Source organism: Echinops telfairi, unplaced genomic scaffold (assembly GCF_000313985.2).
Source record: "Echinops telfairi isolate 266 unplaced genomic scaffold, ASM31398v2 ScPeMD7_1;HRSCAF=3_0, whole genome shotgun sequence".
NCBI classification, from domain to species: domain Eukaryota; kingdom Metazoa; phylum Chordata; class Mammalia; order Afrosoricida; family Tenrecidae; genus Echinops; species Echinops telfairi.
This window is the reverse complement of record NW_022103896.1, coordinates 77,659,311-77,678,222: the sequence shown is the minus strand read 5'-3', so window position 1 is coordinate 77,678,222 and position 18,912 is coordinate 77,659,311. Positions and strand designations below refer to the sequence as shown.

Genomic DNA, 18,912 nt, shown 5'->3' with positions numbered 1-18,912 from the left:
AAAAATGCCATTGTTCATTAAGTCCAAACAATGGTGGTCGAATTCTAACAACTGATCAACAATGCGAACTTTCCATATATTCCCTTCCTGGTCTCCCGCCGTTCTCTAGCTTGTTGTGCATTCTTTCCAAAAATCGGGACTTTTTTAAAACGCCGCAGGACACGGGACAAATTGTTAAAAATCGGGGCTGTCCCGCCAAAAGTGGGACGTCTGGTCACCTTAGAAAACCTCACTGAGAGTTCTAAATAATTGAAGATCTAAGAGAAGCCAATCTTCCTAGCGATTCTTAGGGTTTTAAAGTGAATTAATAAGGCAAGTTGTATGTAACTTGTTTCCTGTTACTGCTTTCTTCTCTCTCTCCTCTCTCTCTTTTTTCTTTCCCCCAAGACATTCTTCTACACATCTTTAGTAACTGGTTATCTACTTTTTTATAATTAGGCAAAAAGTTCAAGGAGAGTTTATGGACATTATCTAACTTTAGTATCTGTTTTCAGAAGTGAGTTATGTGTGACTGTAGAGTTCAGATCGCTTCTGCATTTGTTGAAACTCTTATAAGATCAACACAAAAGAACATCGATTGATTGCGAGCAAAGTCAGTGAAAACAGAGCCAACTCAAAGCTCAGATAACCCTAAGCGATAGACCCTAAATACCCAATTGAGGGCTGTGGGATAGCCGAGGCGCTAAAATGGGAATCCGAAGCCATTCCCAGTATTTGCTCTTAGGCCAACTGAAGAGAAGACAACTAGGGGAAGAGAAGAAAAGTTGAAAAAGTGGTGGAGTAGCCAGATAAGGTGAGAGCCCTGTATTGAAACTTGGTTACTCTGTTTTGTTCTTTGTTGTTTAAGGCATGTGTTTTTCAAGACTATATTTTGAATCTACTTAAAATGATTTAAATTCTAGATACAGTTTCAGAGGATGATTGTTGTGACATGTTCTCAAATTTACTTTCTTCAAATTTTACTGTCATCCAAGTCTAGAGCTGAGATTTCAAACACTTTCAGGAACTAATGGTATGAGGAAATAAGACAAAAGTAGGAGGAAAAGTTAATTGACATTTGTACACTTTGTTTGCACTTTACTTTGAATTATCCAACAAAGTGCTCTTTTGAAAGATTATTTCTTAGTAACCAAACAACAACAACAAAAGCAACTAAGAATAAAACAAACAAACAAAAAAAACACTCATTGCCACCAAGCTGATTCCAACTCCCAATGTAACTCAGAGTAGAAATGCACCATAGGATTTCTGAGGTGTCTGTAGAAGTGATGAGCACATCTTTCTCCCACAGAGCAGCTAGTAGGTTTGATCTGCTGACCTTTTGGCAGCCAGGTGCTTAATCACTGTGCCACCTTGGCTCCTTATATATTTGTGAATTATTAGCACCTGCTGAATCACAAATACGCCATTTATTTTGCTTTCAGTTTCACAGCAAAGACACAAAGATGGGTTTATCATGGTATAAAATAACTTTGAAAAGGGACAAAATTATTTCCTTTGTACCTTTATATAAATGAAGGTGTATGAAAGATTTTATGTGGCCCATAATAAGGGAACCAGGAAGTTCTATAAGAGATTTGAAGGATGACTAATAAAATAGTAAAAATTTATATTTTGTAAAGGACTATTGAAACAATTGTGCAAATTGAGACAAAATAGCCACTTACATAGTTGGAGAGGAGGTCTATTGAACTGCTACAGGACAGAATATAATTAGAATGTTCATACAAAAAAAAGACTGCTATTGAATTGATTTTGACTCATAGATGTCCAATATCAAGTTTCTGAGGTTGTAAATCTTTACAGGAGCAGATAGCCTCATCTGTCTCCCTCAGAGCGGCTGGTGGATTTGAACCACTAACCTTGCAGTTAACAGTCCAACATTTACCTGTCAATGCCACCAAGGCATTGTTATCAGTTGCCTACAATTTACAGAGTTATAAAATGGTTTGGGAAGACTCATGAATGCATGCACTTTGTTACATTAAATATAATCTTAATTATTTTATTACTCTGAAGCTTCAGTGTCTTTCCAAACATCTACAATATTTCCCCAGTTTTATTTTATCTTCCACTTTTTTAATTAGTTGAAATATTTTAAGGTAATTATCAATTATCCTATTATTTATCTGGTAGATACTTCAATATCAGTTAAGCAACTTTCTTTTTTTTACATTACCACAAGACCATGTTTCTACCTAGCAATATTAACAATGCACTAATATATAATACCCAGTCTATATTCAAATTCTCTTAATTGCCTCAAAATGATCTCTTTTAAATTGGCGTGTTCAAATGGTTAGTTGCTGTTGAGTTATGTGTAACAGAATGAAACATTGTCTGCTCCTGCCTCATTTTCAAAATGGAGCTCATTGTTGCCGCTATTGTGTCAATTGGTCTCATGGCAGATTTTAAGGAAGCCTCTACTTTGTCAGCAAAATGATGTCCTCTTCTAACTGCTCTCTCCTGACGACGTGACCCAAAGAAGCTGGTTGAAGTTCAGCAATCCTGGCTTTGAAGGAACATGCTGGCTGTCTTTCTTCTAAAAGGAATTTGTTCCTTCTTTGGGCAGTTCACGGTATACTCAATTGTGGCCAACCGCAGTTGAAACTCATCAGTTCTTCTGTCTCCCTTTTATATTGTCCGGCTTTCATACGCATAGGAGGTGATCGAAAAGTCCATGGCTTAGTCATCAAAGTACCGCCTTTTCTTTGTCAAACCTTAAAGAAAAGCCTTTTGCCATTGATTTGCCCAATAAAAATGGCCACTGTGTCACTGGATCCACTCAGCAGGGAATGGAATACGTGGGGAAAGAGAGATTATTTTATTCTCTTGAAAACTGAGATCTTCTGCAATGGAGACTGTTTGGGTGGACATTTATCTACCTTTCCAGCCCAAATCCTTGATGCTCTTGGCGTTCATAGTCACAACGTATGGTCAGCTCAAGAGGGATATTCACTCTCTGGGGACACCAGAATCAATTGGTATAAAGTCCACAAAGACAGTGTTCTACATCCTACTTTGGTGAGTAGCAACTAAGGTCGTAAAAGTTTGTGAGCGGCCACCTAACATACAGTGATCGGCCTCTCCCTACCTGGAGGAAACAAGAATTAAAAGAAACAAGTCGTCCAATCAGCTTTCACAACCCTGAGAACAGAACTACTTGGTCCCTGGCTAACACAACCGGCATCTCTGAAAGAGATCACATTGGTAAATCGAGAGAGAGTGGGAGAAAAAAATGTGGAATAAAAGTAAAAATCCTAAAAAGATCTGACTTACCGGTCAAATAGAGGCTGATGAAACCTCTGAAAGAGTATGGCTCTTAGTTATCCTTCAAGTCTGAAAATGAGCTAACCTCCCTGGTTCAATTTTCAGCCAAACAATCGATAGATCTATAAGGCAAACAATAGCACTAGGTAGGTGTGAACACCTTAGAATAATTGACCACTTAAGACCAAAAGGTCAACATTTAACTAAAGACAAAATTCATCAAGTTAGGAAAGAAAGAGGAAATGGAAAAGGTAGGAAGGAAGTGGAATATAGAATGTTACCTTGTAGCGACTTTTGTCAGTGACATGTTGGAAAATGTGTGTGTATTGCTGTGATCTAAAACTGATCACTCTGTAAACCTTCACCCATTTCACAAAAAACTTTTTTGAAAAGCAAACTATATTCACATATTTACCCACCAATCAGGTCTCTAACTATTCTCTTGCACTAGTCTTTGCAAGTACCTTATTGAAATAATTCATCAGCCACTGTCCACAAATCGGAGTAGATTTGTGTTATAGGATTCTCCTCCTGCAACACGAAGAAAGCAGCAAGAGGCATCACCTGAAGCTCTGCCCACTGGGATGATTTCCCATCGCCACTCTTTTCTCAGGAAAACCCTGACTGATGCTGTTATGGTGTGTTACCCACAAGCAGCCGGTGCCAGCGCAGTTGCACATTTGCTCATAAACTGGGCCTCATGGGCTTGAGGTAGTTGTTGAATCCAAAATCTGCAGTGCAGGTGGAATTTTTCTGGCTCATGTCCCAAGCACCAGATATTTCAGTTTGATGAGTTGGATGTAGATAGGGAGAGTGAGAGGGAAGTGAGCACGCAATGGAGCACTTTGCCACGATATCCTTATAGAGGGCATGCAGGTCACATCCCTAAGGAAACTCCCCTGCCAACTGCTTACTTCACATCACAACATGGAGGAGGAGTACATAATACACTGAGAATGATTGACATATAATATTAATCGTCATAGATTCCTAATCTTCTTGGGCCTGACTCATGTAAAGTGTTCCCATTTAACACCAGAAAGTTGAGGCACATCTCAGATTGTATAGTTCCTTGGTGGCCCACGACCATGAATCTACTTTCTACTCAGGCCCAAGAGCAAACAAGGAGCTGCCTTCAAATAAAGAAAAGTGATGAGCAGGATAGGGTATTACCTAACCATACAATCTTGGAAATATGGATTTGTGTCTGCTGTAGACCTTTTCAACACCTTTGGATGGGTCACAGAGACGTGGTGAGGCAGGCTGACCTACCAAAGAGCCTTTCCTATTTCTAGCGCCATTCCACACTGACAGCCTATCTCTCTCACTGCCCTCTGGGGAATTCTGACTCAGAGTGACACTAAAGGACAGGGTAGAACTGCCCCTGTGGGTTTCTGAGATTGTAACCGGTTGTTGTCATAGAAAACCTCATCTTTCTCTTGCAGAGCAACTGGTGAATTCAATCTGCTGATCTTGCAGTAAGCAGCCTAATGCATAAGCACTACTATATCAGGGCTTCTAGATTCACATATAGTGCTTCTTAAACCACAAACCAAACCCCAGAGTTTGATTTACTAAGTATTAAATAGGGTCCTAGAGAAACTGTACTTACCCTAGTCATCCTGAAGCTCTTATAGGACCCTATTTGATAATGACTGCTTTAGGGAGACTTAGGGATAGCTGATCATGTTTAGTGATGCCTTCTCATGATTGTAAATTTCCCTACAGTAAGGACAAGAATGAATAAAGAAATAACTGTGCTCAGCATAAAGTAGGGTACCTACACACGTGGAATACTACTCAGCAGTAAAAAGAAATGAAGTACTGATGCATGTGACAACGTATAACCCACTATCGCACCAGGGCTCCTAGAGTGGCACTAACGAGATCAAAGCAGCATATTTACCTATGGAATGTTGCCTCCAAAATCTGAAGACACCAGTCTGAGGGGATGCTTCTTTCTTTGTAATGGAAAGTACAAGGGGAAGCAACGTAGCTCTTACTTTAGAGGGGCTCTCCTAACACGTTGCTGTTAGGTGCCATCGAGTGGGTTCCAAATCATAGCGACCCTACGGACCAGAGAACAGAGCACCGCACAGTCTGGAGCTATCCTGACAATTGCTGCTATGTTTGAACCTGTTGTTGCAGTCAGTGTGTCAATCCATCTTGTCAAGGGCCTTCCCATTTCTCGCTGCCCCTCGACTTTACCAAGCATGATGTCCTTCTCCAGGGACTGGTCTCTTTTGACGACATGTCCAAAGTAAGGGAGACAAAATCTCACCATCCTTGCCTCTAAGGAGCACTCTGGATATACTTCTTCCAATACAGACTTACTTGTTCTTTTGGCAGTCCAAGGTACCTTCCACGTTCTTCACCAGCACCACAATCAGAAAGCCTCAATTCTTTCGTTTTCCTTAGTCAGTGTCTGTTATTTACATGCATATGAGGTCATTGAAATATCATGCATTGTGTGAGGGGCATCTTTATCCTCAAACTAATCTCCTTGTATGTATGTGTGTGTGTATAATTTTATTGGGGGCTCTTATAGCTCTTATAACATTTCATACATCAGTTGTATCAAACGTCTTTGTACGTATGTTACCATCATCATTTTCTAAACAATTTAAAGAGGTCTTGTGCAGCAGACTTACCCAATGTAATGCATCAATGGATGTAAAGCCTCATTGACTCTTTTGACCACTGCTTCCATGAGCATTGGTTGTGGACCCAAGCAAGAGGAAATATTTTATTTCCTCTTCAATCTTTTCTCCTTTTATCATGGTGTTACCTATGTGGCATAGTGTTGCACCCTGAGCTGCAATCCACAAGATCTGCAGTTCAGAACCACCAGTTGCTTTGCCAGAGAAAGACGAGGCTTTCCACTCCCATTATGAGTTACAGTTTTGGAAACTCATGGGGCAGTTTTACCCTGTCCTATGGGGTTGTTATGAGTCAGCATTGACTCAATGGTAGTGATAATTTGATATTGATGCAGTTGTGAGAATTTTGTTTTTTTCTACTTTGAGTTGCAATACTTGATCTTCATCAGCAAGTGCTTCAAGCCCTCCTCACTTTCAGCAAGCAAAGCTGTGTCATCTACATATTGCAAGTTGTTAATAAGCCTTCTTCCCACCTTGATGACTCATTCTTCTTCATATATTCCAGCTTCCATAGTTATTTGCTAAACATACAGATTTAAACTATGTGCCCCCCCCAAAAAAAATGTTGAAGTTCTAACCCATGACATCTGTGAAGAGGCCCATGATAGTTAGTGTTGTTTGACAATTTGACTGAGTCATGATCTCAGTGGCTTTGAAGTTAGAATGAGATCACCTTCTACAATGGGGACTGATAATAATGCAATCACCTCTGTGATGTGATACACTCTGAGCAGGCGATCAAATGAAACAGAGTTCCTAGAGAATGTGGCCTGTTCTCAATCTATTCATGGCCATTCTGACCAAACTCTCTTGTTTTTTGCTGGATCTTGATCAGATTCACAATCATCATCTGACCTCAGTTCTTTGGACCCCATCCAGCAGCCTGTCTTATTGTCTTTGGATTCATTAGCCTCTAAGGCAGCGGTTCTCAACCTGTGGGTCGCAACCCCTTTGGGGGTCAAACAACCCTTTCATAGGCGTCGCCTGATTCATAACAGTAGCAAAATCACAGTGATGAAGTAGCAACAAAAATAATTTTATGGTTCGGGGTGGGGGTCACCACAACATGAAGAAGGTTGAGAACCACTGCTCTTAGGCATGTTATCTGCCAACAGTGGAGTCATTTGTCTCGCCAACCAGCAGCATGCCATCTGACCTGCCAATCTTGGGTTTGTTAACCACTGCTGCTGTGAGAGTCAGGTGAAGCCTAACACCTGATCCAGTCTCTACAACCGCGTGAATCATTTCCTTGAGATAAATAAATGTGTGTGTTTCAAAAAATGTGTGGGAAAACTCCATTATCTCTTCATTCATTGTTTTTCCACAAAGTTTTAAAGCCATATAGACATCTGTAAATATAGATACATATAAGCCAGCCGAAGAAAATGTCATCTTTTAAGATGTCAGTTAGTTTAGGATGGGGATACATTGAAGTAATCCCATCTGAATGGTGTCCTTTTAAAAAAAAGAGAGAAGAGATACAGAGAGACAAAGAAGGTCATGTGCAGATGTGTCTGTAAGGAAAGGAATTCCTGGGGTTCCCAGAAGCTGGGAGGAACAAGAAAAGATCATCCCCTGGCGACTGTCCAGAGAGTATGGCCTGGCCAATTCATTGCTTTTTACTTCAGTTGATAAGAAAATCGATTTCTGTTTTGAAAAGGCACCCCATTTGTGGTACTTTATTATGGCAGCCCTTGGGAACTAAGACGTAACTCTTGACTAGAAGCCTTATCAATATGGCAGCCCTGAACTAATGTGGGGTTTCTCCTTGGTCCTCTGCAGTCTTGTATTAAAGTACCTCTTTATTGGCTATACACTGTTCGACAGATCCAATAACATAAAATTATGTGACAGGACTGTCTTCTGATTATTTTTCACTTTCCCCTCTAGGGATGTCCTCCACATTTCTCCACCAGCCTGTGTTCCAGCTGATTTTATCAGACTCCTCTAGGCGCTCTCTTACCTCCTAGTTTCCAGTTTTGTTTGGCAGCGGCTCACACTGGTAAGAGACACGAGCAGTTTGAGCCTGTCTGTAAGGTTGCAGCAGGTGAAACACACCCATCGATGAAGCGCTAATAACTCCCTTCAAGCAACACCCCCTTTTCACAGCACCCGCAACTATCGGTAGCACAACCCCAGGTTTGCCCCTACAAATCCAAGGGTGGCCATGGGATGGTGCCTCTCATCCCTGTGTTGCTGTAAAAAATGCCTTCATTATTTCCAGAGGAAAGTTAACTCAGGGGTGGCCCCACTTATGTGAGAGCTGAACTGTGTTCCATCGTTTGTTCAGCCTCTGCTTTTTCAGAACTAATGTAAGACCATTCTTAGAGGCCTCTTGTTGGGCTCCAACTTCCAACCTTACAGTGCTGAGTCAAGCACCTTAGCCATTTGGATCACCTGTGTGCCAATTTCCTGGCCTCCCCATAATTTGAGTACATCATCTCTCTCCAGTCCCAACACTGCTTGACTAACTAGTCTTCCCTGAACTACATTATGTAAAGACAAAAACCAAACAAACAAAAAACCCACAAGAGATTGCAGTCCTGAGATAAAAATCACAGTCCTTGATCACATGAAGGCAAAATGCCTCTGATTCTGTTTACTGATGGAAATTGAACAGCTTCTTCCAAGTTAGTCAAAAACAACAACAAACAGTTGCTACAAAGTTGCTTTTGGCTCATGACCACCTCGGTCTTACAAAACAGAACTGCACGGTATAGGGTTTTCAAAGCTGCGCACTTTGTGGAAATAGATCGCCAGGCCTTTCTTCTGAGGTGGTTCAAACTACCAACCTTTTGCTTGTAGCCAAGCGCATAGGCATTTGCAGTCCAGGGCAGTGAAGTATTTATTTCTTCCAGTCAACACACCACATATAAAGCTTCAACTATAATTGGTATCACCTATTGATTAAATTTGCAATAATTCACAGTCACATACCCATCTTTTAGAATCAAACATAATTTTCAATATCCCAAATACCAAGGTAAGGTAATCTTACCTCACTGCAAAGCTGATGTAGGATGAGTTCTTTTATGAAGGATTTTAACAAATGTTGAGCCTTGATGGCACAAGGGATGATTCTGGTGGGAAAAAAATAGGACTGAATGATTCCAAATTAAAGAGGGATATGAAGGAACTGGTTTCTGGATGAGAAGATGTTTTGGAATATAGTAACCAAATATTTTAATGAATCTGAGGTAAAAGTATCTTACAATATCTGTTAAGAAAATAAAAGCTCCATCAATACATACAGTGCTAACGGACAACAGATTACGAATATCTCTTGATGTCAGCAATGTAAGACTGAAAAAGAACGTGTCTTTCACTCACTGAAATACATTGTATTCATTTAAGTGATATATAAAATGATGTAATTTATAATCAATTACATCTTAGGTTTGCTAACTACCTTAATCACCTTTCAACTTTGGATTCTGGTCATGTCTTTGAACTTCAATTATGACTCTAACTTCTGCATGTCAGCATCCATATCACTTATTTAAGAGGCACATCAAGTCCCGAGAGTTTGAATTGGATAATTCTTCCTTTGAAGATGTGCTTGGGGGTCGCTGAAGGGTTTATATTTTGTCTGCTGATTTTTAGGTAAGAACTAAACAAGTTTTGAAAACTCTTATGACTTCTGATCCAGAAATGGGTTCTATTATCAGTTTTGCTACTTAGCAAATAATAATCTAGAAAAATATTTCCCAAACTTGTTCAATCATTAGAATAATAATCTTGGGTTTTACAAAGACAGAGACTACCAGCCCTACCCCAGACCTACTAAATAGAGTCTCCAGAGAAGGAGTCTAGATATCTAGATTTATAACAAGTTCTCCTAGGGGTGGACTCTCATGACAAGGCAAGTTTTAGAAATGCTACTAAAGGTAATCCAGTTATCTGACATTCATCTTCATGAGAAAGAATATAGCAAAGAACTGTTCAAAATAGAATTGCTCAATAAATTTCACTTCAAAAATAAATAAAATTCACCATTCATGTATCCCATTTAGCCTTGATGTATGACTTCATATCCTCTATGGGTAATTTTAACTCTGTTATGCTGAAATATACCCTTGGTAGAGATAAAATTATTATAAAAATTAATGTCATGTCTATGCCTCAACATAATATTGAGTGGCCCAAGTTTTGCTAATCCAGACACATCAATATGTTTTATGAGTCACTAGTTATATGAGAATTAGAGATTCTTGGTTGTTGCAATTTGGGTCACCTTAAATCCTATCAGCAAAGAAACTTTTTTTTTTCCTAGTTCTTTTTTTTTTTTTAATCATTTTATTAGGGGCTCATACAACTCTTATCACAATCCATACACACATCAATTGTGTAAAGCGCATTTGTACATTCATTGCCCTCATCATTCTCAAAACATTTCCTCTCCACTTAAGCCCCCGGCATTAGGTCCTCATTTCCCCCCTCCCTCCCCACTCCCCCCTCCCTCATGAGCCCTTGATAGTTTATAAATTGGTATTTTGTCATATCTTGCCCTGTCCGACGTCTCCCTTCACCCACTTTTCTGTTGTCCGTCCCCCAGAGAGGAGGTCACATATAGTTCCTTGTAATCGGTTCCCTCTTTCCTACCCACTCTCCCTCTACCCTCCCTGTTTCGCCACTCACACCACTGGTCCTGTAGGGCTCATCCGCCCTGGATTCCCTGTGTTTTCAGTTCCTATCTGTACCAGTGTACCTCCTCTGGTCTAGCCAGACTTGCAAGGTCGAATTTGAGTCATGGTAATGGGAGCGGGGAGGAAACATTTAGGAACTAGAGGAAAGTTGTATTTTTCATCGTTGGGGAGGAAACATTTAGGAACTAGAGGAAAGTTTTATTTTTCATCATTGTTATATCACACCCTGACTGGCTCATCTCCTCCCTGAAACCCCTCTGCGAGGGGATCTCCAGTGGCTTACTAATGGGCTTTGGGTGTCCACTCCGCACTACCCCCATCATTCACTATGGTAAGATTATTTTGTTCTGATGATGCCTTATACCTGATCCCTTCGACACCTCGTGGTTGCATAGGCTGGTGTGCTTCTTCCATGCAGCAAAGAAACTTGTAATTAAATGTTTACATGGAAAAAATACAACTCTTTTAGGAGCACAGGCTCAGAACTTTGATCAACGTGGGTCCATTTCCTAGTTAAGTCATCATTTTCAAGTGCAAATTGTGATCATCACAAATACTTTTAAGATGTTTATTATGGAAAACCTAAACTTCAATCAATATTCTCTTCAAGATGTCATGTGTGCTGCATATCAGCACCGTTGGAATGTGGGTAGGCAACACTGTGTAGCTTAGTGCCCATTGAGTGCTGAATTGAGGACTGGTCTCTTATACACACTCATATGTACTTACTATGTGCCAGGAATAAAACAGAATACTGTGTATTCTATGTGCATCACAGATGATGTCTATTTTAAGAGAAATCAGTTCAACATCCTCCAACAGCATTAATGGATTTTACAAATACGTATAAGGAGCCCTTTTGTGTGCTACGCAAGGTGAAAAGCCATATGGAATGATATCTTATCATCTCCAACTTAAAACATTTCATTTCCAAACTTAATTGAGAGCAAATCATTTTTTCCATCCTCTTTAACTAAAAAGGGAAGGGATTGAACTAGATACTTTCTTAGGTATAAACTTTCTGAGTCTATGACCTTAAAATTTGCTCTCTCCCCATAACGTCTCAAATGAATATATTTATATGGCTTATAACATATTCTTTAGAAAATGTAAAATGTATTTGCTTCCCTGAAAGACTTCTATATAATAGAAAAGTCCAGTAAGTATTCTCCACCGGCAGAATGACAGCAGCAATAGCTCTTGTAATACACGTATTACTTCACATCAGATTAAGGACACGAAAATGCCAGCTTGTCTTGTTCCATAGATCAATTTTAATGCACAATTCTCCTATTATGTGGGATAACATACAAGTTGTCTGATAGGATATTTTAGATAGGAATAAGAATGTCATATGCAAAGTTGTTAGAACAAGTGTGGCAATGAGACCTCTGTGCTCTGTTTATTCAATGATGCCCTTTAGTACACGACCCAGTGTTGTAAACATCAAAAGACCAACTCAGCCTTGGGTTAGTTAGCCTTGCCCTTTGAGCTAGTGCTGGAGACAGTTATGCAAAATAACTTTTGTGCTATTTTTAAAAAAACCACAGACACTGTTCAGTAAATCCTAACTCAATGGAATTTTATTACATCATAGAATTTCTTTATAAGTTTTTTTTGGCTGTCATCTTAATGGACACAAATTGTTAGGCCTTTCCTTCGGATGTACCACCAGTTGAGCAAAAACTGTTTTTGCCACCACCTAGGGACCCTTTTTGCCCAGTTACACCTACTGTCATACAGTCAGTTCCGATTCATAAAGACCCCATACAGATTTTCTGACACTAAATCTTTATAGAAGTAGATAACATCATTATCTTCCTGAGGAGTGGCTGGTGGCTTTGAAGCACTCATCAGATGGCTACTTGTCCAGCACTTCAATGGATACTGCCACCCGGGCTCCTTTTTGTCCTCTTTCGTGGTTCTCCACCTTCCTCATGCCCCGACCCTCTCATGCAGTTCCTCATGTGGTGGTGACCCTCAACCCCAAAATGATTTTCGTTGCTACTTCATAACTGTCATTTGCTATTGTTTTGAATCGGGTGACCCCTGTGAAAGGGTTGTTTGACCCCCAAAGGGGTCGCGGCCCACAAATTGAGAACATCTGTATTAGATGCAAATAATACCTCCCAACAGGAGTTTCCTTTATACCAAATTGGCTTTTTCATGATATAAATATTTCCAAACTGCATGTCTACAAACTCCATATTCTAGCACATTTAAGAAGTTTGCACAGCCTATAATCAATGGCACCGAACAATGAAGAACTGTTTTGAAAACATCAGATTTTAATTGGCTAAAAACAATACACCTAATCACATGATTGCTGACGAGAGCCTGATGAGGGGTTGGTCACAGCTGGTGGGGTGTAAATGGGCACAGCCTTCCCAGATTGCTTGGCATTCTGTATGCCAACATCCTAAGGAAATGGCATGGGAGTCAGATCTGATTTCCTCTGGCTTCAGGCTTCTATCGGGAGGTGGCGACTTCTACTCCGCCTTAGAGCAAGGCTGATTACCAGAAGGCAGAGATCTGGTGTGCCTTATTCTCCACCTTCCTTCTTTACCTGTTCCGACACCAACCAGGCCTCCGACACAACTCTACGCCCCTGCTGAGTTTGTTTCCTAATTTATTGTAATTTATTGTAATGACCATGCGGAATTTATAATCTTCATGATTGTGGGATTTATCAGGGAAGCTAATAGGTTAAAAAAAATAGCAAGGATACACTTCTTTTGTCCACAATGCCTCTTCTCAGCCATGCTGCTTGGCATGTTTCTCTTGTCCTCTGACTTTCATAGTTCCTTGGCCTTTGCCTTCATGAACCAGGAAGTCCTCCTGCTGCTCTACTTCATGTTCTCAGCTCTGCTCCTCTGCTCCGGCTCATGGGCTTGATGCTGCAGCTTCTGGTGCTTCTGTGCCTCTTCAGTAAGGCTATTGCCTGTGCTCCACCGGTGACTCTTCTTTCTTGACGGTCACAGGATATTCTCTCACTGCTTCCGAAATGCTTCTCGGACACCCAGAAGAACGGCAGCACTGACCACTCCCTTCTTCTATTCGTCGTTCCCAAACCTATTTTAATGCTCCCACCCAAACCTTTGATGGGAGATCTGGATAGAAGTGCCATTCCAAGTAATTCCCATCCACCATGGGTCCTTAAAAGGAAATGTGTGAAATTTGACCCAGTTATTTATTTGAAGGGAAAAAAAAAAGTCAAGAATGCAAAGGTCCACAAGCAACAATGTTCCTTACAGGATTGGTGAACTCAATATTTCTCATTAAAATTTTTAAAAAATTAAAAGCCAAGGAAACTTCCAGCAAGGTGGTGGCCTAGGCAGACAGGCTATCCACCTGAACAACAACAGCAGCAAAATAGGAGAGACCAAATGAAGCAAATACTGATGATAATCCTGGAACCCTTAAGCATCAGCAGGAAGGACAGAGACGTATGTCAGATATGTAAAAAGGTAAGAAGCTCCAGAAACGCAGCAAGCAGAAACAAAATGGAATGGTGAGTTGTTAACTGGCCTAACATAGCACAGCCATTTTGATTTTTTGCAAGTAGCATGCCAATGAGAACAGTGACCTAATATTCAGCTCCCCTTGCCTAGGACCACACTGGTGCCCACTCTGACTGGTGATCAGAAAGGTCATATTCTACTTGTTCCCCACATCTATCCAGTATCTAGGAATGTGACCAACCCCGACCCTCACCCACCTGGATGACATTCAAATACACACTAAGCCTGGGCTCCTCCTGATATTGGAGGCAAACTCTTGTGATTCAGGTGCCGGGGGCTGCTCCCCATGCTTTTGGAGGCACATGTCTGCCTCCTCAGGGTTGCATAATGCACAGTGCTGGCCGGGTGCCCTGACACTAGCCTACCCCTGAACTAGCAGGAACTCTTTCCTGGGCTAGGCACCTTGACCCTAGCTGCGCTCGGAATTGAAAATCTGGATCTGCGACCAGGGATCCCGCTTCTACTGTCTATCTCAACCAGGAGAAACCCTTTTCAGGACCAAGTGCCCTGTCCCAAGGTGCTTTTCAGGCCAGAATGAACCCTATTCTGGACTGCCCACCCTCCCTTTCCCCACACACAGGACCGCCTTGGTCAGCAGAGCACACTAACCTTACTAGGCGCCCTGCACCCAACTGCCTTCTCAGCCAGCAGGAACATCAGTTGAGTGGCCTGCCTCCTCTATTTTATCCTTTTTCTTTTTAAAAATTCTTTCCCTTGCTTTTCTTTTTCTGCCTCTCTTTTTCCCTTTTCTTTCTTTGCTTTTGTATTTCTAACCATTATTCCTTCCCCCTCATTTTGTTTTTGCATTTAAAATATTTTCCCCTTTATTTCCATTTTTTAATATCTGTACTTTTTTGTTGTCGCTGGTTTTCTTTTTCTCCCATTCTTAATCTTTCAAAATTTATTATTATTTTTAGGTATTTGTTTGTTTGTTTCAATCTATCCCATTGGAAGCCAGCAACCTTATCCATGCTCTCCAGCCACACCTCCACCTCCTGCAGCCATCCCCACTGGGCAAGGGTCACCACCTGCTCTGACGCCACAGGATCAGTGACAGACGGGGCCAACACCAGGGCCACTTGCCCACAGCTGTTCTCCAGGGAAAGCAAGCAGGAAACTATGAGCCCACTTACAATCATCTATCCCAACTTCCAAAATTAGGTGGTAAGCAGTTATATCAGGGCTGTGGCCTGAGTGAGGAAGTTGCTTCTGCCCTAATCGTCCCACAACTGATTGATTGCTCACAGCAAACCCCACATGGAGTTGATCACCTTGTGTGAGATCACGTCATGGGGAAATGCGAAGCCTTACCTGCCAAGCCACAGATTCTGGCCCATCAAATTGGCAGACAACCTTAACCATCACAGAGGTCCTGGGTAGAATGAGAGGAAAAGTGTGGAACAAAATTCAAAAGACTGAGCTTACTGGCCAAATAGAAACGACTGGAACATGGGCAACACCTGATCTTTGGTCCCTTCAGGTCTGGAACTGAACTCACTGTTATGCTTAATTTGTAGCCAAATAACCCAAACAACTGCTACTGAGGGAATTCTAACTTTGAGGGGCCCCACATTGGCTTTCGGAGATGATAAATACATGTAGGAGCAGATAGCTTCATATTTCTCCATCAAAATACCCAGTGGATTCTAAAGGCTGACCGAATGGCCCAATGCCTAATGCCTACCACACAGCACCATCAGAGCTCCTACCCAAATGAACAGACACTTCCAGCAGGTAAATAATAACACTTTGGAGAGATGGATTCCTTAGGAGAATTGGCCCTTTGAGATCAAAAGGGCAAATGTCCAAGAATAAAGTTCAGAAGGCAGAAAGGTTTAAGAATGGAGGAGGAATGGAAACAGGAAAAATAGGAAAGAAATAGTAAAAGTGGTATTACTTGGGGGAATTTAAATCAATGACATGAAACAAAGTACGTATGAACTTTGGAACAGAAAACTGATTTGCTTTGTAAAACTTCATGTCACTAAAATCTAAAAGTTCAAAGTGAAACAAAAATACTTAAAGCCCAAAGCCTGACATGGGATTTCCCTAATTGAATATAACTAGTGTTTTCCCTCCGATGGAACTGTATTGCCCCTGAGACGGGTGGTTCCCTGGTCGTGGAGACTGCGCAGAGTTCACGACCTCTGTGTGGCAGGTTCTCAGAGTGGAGGCAACAATGGCTGAGCAGTAGAAATGGCAGGGAGGGCAGCTTCCACTTGACCTGGGTGGACACATGACACATACTTTGGGCCTCTAGGAACTATTCATCTGGTGGAGAGTGGCTTTTTCAAGGATTGAATGATGCAGGCATAGGGCCAATTTTGCATCTCCACCACCATCAGTTAGTCTGCTGTACTGTGGTGACTTGTGACTGTAGCTTGCTATACTGTTGATGCTGGGAGTTATGCCCCTGGCATGTCAAGTACCAGCTGAGTCAACCATGGTGGATGCGGTTCAGCCGAGCTTTCAGACTAAGAAGTAAGGCCTGGTGATCTACTTTCAAACATTAACTAGTGAAAACCTTATGAATCACAACAGAGCATTCTCTTATATAGCGCTGGAGGACAATCCTCACTAAACCACCACAGTGGACTTCAATATAACAACGCGACACAGTCATCATCAGGCGGAGGTGACTTAACAGCAGCTAATAACAATTTCTAGGTGCAAGCAGGGCAGTTCTAGAGATATTGGAATTGCATGTATGTTCCTAGCTTTGAAGGGCACAATTGGTAATCATAGGCTTACTATTTCTTGATTCAACTCTCTCTTTTATTCCGTAAATATAACAAACCCCTATTCACTGGCATTGAATTTAATGCCATTGAATTCACGGCCATCAATTAATTCCAAGTGATAGCAATCCTGTGGGACAAGGTAGACCTGCTCCTCTAGACTTTTTAAAATAGACTGTGAAAATAGACTGCCTTCATCCCCTGGAGGGGCTGGTGAATTTGAACTGCCAACCATGTGGTGAGCAGCCAACATTTAGCCCATCACACCACCAGGGCTCCTTTATCAAGCACCTACGGCTTGTGGATGTGCAAAACTATTCTAGTCTCTAGGGCAGGCATCCTCAAACTCGGCCCGCGGGCCACAAGCAGCCACCAAGGACATTTATCCGGCTCACTGGGTGTTTTTGCCCTGTTTGGTTTTTTTACTTCAAAATCAGATATGTGCAGTGTGCATAGGAATTTGTTCATAGTGTTTTTATAAACTATAGTCCGGCCCTCCAACAGGTCTGAGGGACAGTGAACTGGCCCCCTGTTTTAAAAGTTTGAGGATCCTTGCTCTAGGGTCACAGATGGGGGCCCTGGTCATGTAGTCTTATATGTTGGACTGTGATCTGCATGGTCAGCAGTTTGAACCCCCCAGAAGCTCTGTTGGAGAACAGAGCTCCTGTAAAGAGTTACAGTCTCGGAAACCCGCCGGGGTCACTATGAGTCAGTATCAACTTGATTGCAATGATTGTCACACATATTGGGGTCTGTCTTTGTATATTTAGAATGTAAATCTAAATCTCTCCTTTTTCAGTTGTGAAGTTTTTGCTATATATAGTTTACACTACTCATCTTTTGAGATTTTGAATTGTTTTTTGTTTTTGTTGACTGCCAGGTCGTTGATTCTGACTCATGGTGACCCCGTGTGTACAGACAGAACTGTTTCTGTTGGAAGCCGATTGGCAGGCCTATCTCTCAAGACACATGTGAGTATATTTGAATGCCAACCTTTTGGCTAGTAGTCAAGTGTTTAGCTGTTGGTGCCACCAGGGGCTTCTTAGGAAAAATTAAGCTTATCGAAGCAGCAATCATTTGAAAGAATTCAAATTATTGACCAATATTATCTTTAAAAAATAGAATTTAATATTATTTGCTCAGTTTTGGAATACAAATTTTACTCTTCTACGCACAGCGTGTGTGGAAAATAGGATACAGTATATGCCCCAAATCAAAGATTTTGTTTGGATTTTTTATTATCCCAAGATTTGTTATCAGCATGATAAATGATGCTTATGTTTCATTTCAGGATAAGAATTGTGTAGGCAGCCAAACACACTTAGACATATATAACTCAGTATGTTTCTCTGTATGCCTTAACTTCCCAAAACTGAGAGTCATATTTTGTGCTCAATTTAGAAATTTGCTCATTTACATGTTTATATTTGTTAGACAATCATAACTTGTTTTTTTAACTTTGAAGGGCAGAAATGTATTCTCCTACAATGAGATGAGGCTAGGCAGTCAAGTGCATGTGGTGGCTTTTTCTTTACCCAATGTCAGCTCCAGGAAGGTCTTTGGCCCACTTCAGCATCTGTTCCTTGGCAGTCTTCATGTGGTGTGGCATCTTTCTTCCCCCATCTGTGCTTCCTGGTCTCTCTGCCTAAGCCCTCCTTTTTCACCTTGAGAGTCAGTGATTTTGGACACATCCTACACTGATATGGTCTGTGGTAGATACATAATCTGGTGTCAGTTTGGGACTTGAGAGGATTAAGAGTGAAGGGGTGGAGTCTAGTCTGTCAATTGGGTCATTGCCAATGAGGCCTCTGTGTGGGCATGGCCTTCTCCTGAGGATTCTGGGAACTCCTGTATTTCTTCCTTGGAGGAGGGAGATACCCTCTCTCTTACTCACGCCCTTAGAAACTCTCTACTGACAAAGTTGACTCCCTGCGTGACATTTCTGAGGAGAAGTTACATGAAGCTACCCTGAGGCAGTCAGAGTTTCAGAGCTGAAGGAATCATGTGGGAACCCCTGCCAGTGCTGAGATGCCTATAATGCCACTGGATCCACAAGACTTCCCACCCACTAGCCTAT

General features: G+C 41.4%; 1 long non-coding RNA gene across 3 annotated transcripts in view; it reads left to right on the top strand.

The window, feature by feature from the left end:
• Positions 1–655: 655 nt before the first annotated feature.
• Positions 656–18,912, top strand: part of LOC123521299 — a 27,098-nt gene continuing 8,841 nt past the window's right edge. For 2 of the 3 annotated variants that reach the window (XR_006679803.1, XR_006679769.1), the window contains exons 1-3: positions 656–793; positions 7,821–7,932; positions 17,716–17,806. This is a non-coding gene — a long non-coding RNA (uncharacterized LOC123521299). The remainder of the gene's footprint in view (positions 794–7,820; positions 7,933–17,715; positions 17,807–18,912) is intronic. The other variant, XR_006679790.1, reaches the window with a different exon arrangement.